We start from the raw sequence: 3,174 nt of genomic DNA, 5'->3' as shown, positions 1-3,174 counted from the left end.
ATAACGGATTTTACATCACAGGATTAGCAAGGATAGGCTCACTTATCACAAGACCATGAGTCTACCACTTGAGGCCTACAACATACCAAGTCATCGGCCTAAATCCCACCCGTCGTTAATGACAAACTTGCTACAGAACCCAATCAAACGCGCATCCTGCTATGACAGCAAACAGAGTTAGTTCTGCCGTTTTGGTTTACAAGGAAAATCTCAATACAACACTTTTTGCTAAGCCAAGTATGGTACGGCAACCATAACCAGCCGCAGACCATTATAAGGGAAACACCAGTTTGTTTCAATAGTACTCCGGTAGATTAAGAACCAATTCAAAGTACAGAGAAATTACATGGCAAAAAAATTTAAACAGGCAATAAAAAAGTTACATGTAACATTCAAGTTTCTAATCCAGTTATGACAGTTTGGGAATAAGCTCAAAAGAAATACAAAAGTTTAGAGCTCACACAAATAAAAGTTAATCACTTTGATTTAATGCGGGCCTATTAAGTATGGAGTTTGAAGTGATGATGTACTGTGATAACTTTCGGCAGAGGTTCTGGTTCTTCTAAAAAGCCAAAGGCCATTCAGCACAATTGCAAGACTTCCAGCTTTGTCAAGAATCCATTGACCATAACATTACACAAGGGCTATGGAAGCCAAACTCAGCACGCTCCAACCGTGACAGGACAACACTAGCGTCTTCCATGCTTTTGGCAATAATTTATCCAAGATATCAAACTGTAGTGGTGGGAAGCATCTGGCCCTTGCCTTTCATCTTGTTAAAAAACCAGTTGCAAGGTCTAAACCATGTGCAGAGTAAATGCAACCAAAACCTGCAGCAGGTTACCAACACGGGTTGAATACACCGGTAACATCATCATACAACACAATGAACAACATGGTTTAAACTTTGTAGGCGATGATACCTGTAGCATTTGCCAATCTTCTTGGAGGATTGCCTCCAGATAGTGACACAGGCTTACCAACGGGAATGAGATAATCAGTACTCAGCAACACATCAGTGGTTACAGCAAAACCTGCGGTAAGTCGCATACCAGATAAAACCCAAAAGTCCCAAGCAAAAAGTCCCAAATTACCAACCTGCAAATTGAAACCGAGAATTAGTCAACTGTTTTTGGTGAATTTAAGTAAAACAGATGGTGACGCAAATGACACGTCACATTCAAAAGCTTACTTTCTGTGACAGTAAATCGAAATTCTCACCATAACAAAATGCAGGTCTTACCACGGTAAAAAGAGGGAAGCCATTGAGAGCGGTTACGTGCTTTCCATAGGGTCTAAAGAATGAAGCCGACTTATCTTTCCACCTGCGAAAACTTTGGTCCCCACCAAATCTGAAAAAGATTTCATTCTAACCAAATGATTTGGAGAATCCTTGACAGCTCATGATTTGGAGCAACCGTTTTCACTCTATATAAGGAGCACGCCAATCACTAAAAAAGAGAAAAAAAATACCGTCACTCTGCTGAAATCGCATCCCAACCTACACACCAAAGCTCAAAGATACCAAAGGGATACTCAAAGTTCATCACCAGAACTTTGAGCAAACCGAGTTAAACCCTGACAAACCAAACACAGAAGTAAGAAGAAGGAGAGGCCGAAAACTAAGCGGAAACAAGAGAAGAGCTCGCACACAAAATCGAAAGGTGCTTACTCGAGTCGGAAGGTTCCGGTGACGTCCTTCACCCTTTGTTCAACCTTTACAAGGCATTATATCACCATGTAGTCGCCGATTGCGTATATGATTTGACGATTTTGTTGTTTATTCATGAAATGTTTTGATTTAAGTATAGACTATGGTAGATCCATGAGGAATGTTGTTGATTTTGGTTTGAAATTGTTTATGTTGTTTGTTTTATTGTGGGGTTTGTTTCATTCTGTTGGAACCGAGGATGGTTATGCTCGGACATGCTGGTTTTCCAATGATGAATACCGTGTGTTCGTCTTCGATTTTGGATTTTTCTTAGGGGTTTCGTTTCTGTAATTTGGGGTTTTATTATTGTTGTGTTTGGAAGGGACGATTGGATGGCGTTTTTCTGTAGGAGTGAATCGTTTGTTTTCGAAAAAACCAGAGGGTTGAACAAGAGAGAGAGAGTGAGGATTAGTTTCTTCATTTTCGTGTGTTGTCTCCTCATGTTTAAAGTAAGTGCAGGTTTTTATTATTATTAATGGTTAAATATTAATATGTGATTTGAAGAATCACTAATTAATTATTATAGTCTTTAATTAACATACGCCGATGGATATTCCCGGAAAAAAGGCCACGCGTCTTCTGCATGGGAAAGGCCAAAGGCCACTTTGCACGCCTAGGGTAGATGTACAACTGCCCATTCAACTGTTGTTTTGTTGTTGGACGGATTCAAGTAGGAGTTGGGCTCAAGGCCCACTCTGACCCACTACCCTTTCCATGACTTTCCCTCTTGGATGAATTGGGTACTTAATTGGGATTGGGCCTTATAGGGGCTTGACCCGAGTTTGCTTCTAAACTCTTTTAATTCTAAATTTTCGATAATAAAAAGGATAGGAGGCGTTCTCCTCATTATCTTCCGATTATTCGAATAATTGGCGTACGACACATTGCTCGAACTTTCATCATCAAATTAAAACCACAATCGAATAAATTCAAATCACATCTTATATCGAATACAATTTCACAAAAATAAACTTTATTACTTACACTTCAATTGAAGAGAATAGGAGGCGTTCGTCTCACCATTCCTTGATTATTTGAATAATTGGCATACGCCACATTGCTCAAAATAATTGACTTTCGACCAAAACCTACCAATTCAAAATTCAAACTATTTTCAAACTATCAAATACAACATCTAAAAACATATCTTTTATAAATTAAACTTCGGATGATAAAAGATGGGAGGCGTTCGCCTTACCATCTCTCGATTGTTTGAATAATTGGCGCTCGCCATATTGCACAACTTATCGACTTCCGACTAAAACACGCTAAATAAACTTGGATAAGGGAATAGGTGGCGCTCGCCTCATTATTCTTTTAATAAGCAAGTAGGAGGCGTACGCCTCAATATCGTGCATATTCAACATCCACAAGCAAACTTTCAAAATAATTCGAACGAAAAAGGGAGTAGAAGGCGGTCGCCTTATTATTCCTCGAAAGAATTGGACGATTGGTGTGCACCA

General features: G+C 39.4%; 1 long non-coding RNA gene across 2 annotated transcripts; it reads right to left on the bottom strand.

The window, feature by feature from the left end:
- Nucleotides 1-369: 369 nt before the first annotated feature.
- Nucleotides 370-2,185, bottom strand: LOC127127924 (uncharacterized). 2 transcript variants are annotated; one of them, XR_007805547.1, is made up of 4 exons: nucleotides 1,673-2,185; nucleotides 1,244-1,578; nucleotides 924-1,098; nucleotides 370-830 (listed from the first exon to the last, which is right to left on the bottom strand). It is a non-coding gene; the product is annotated as an uncharacterized LOC127127924 (long non-coding RNA). The 2 variants fall into 2 exon arrangements; XR_007805546.1 differs by having other exon boundaries at nucleotides 1,244-2,185.
- Nucleotides 2,186-3,174: the final 989 nt, after the last annotated feature.

Source organism: Lathyrus oleraceus, chromosome 3 (genome assembly GCF_024323335.1).
Source record: "Lathyrus oleraceus cultivar Zhongwan6 chromosome 3, CAAS_Psat_ZW6_1.0, whole genome shotgun sequence".
Classification (NCBI taxonomy): domain Eukaryota; kingdom Viridiplantae; phylum Streptophyta; class Magnoliopsida; order Fabales; family Fabaceae; genus Lathyrus; species Lathyrus oleraceus.
This window is presented reverse-complemented; position numbering and strand designations above follow the sequence as displayed.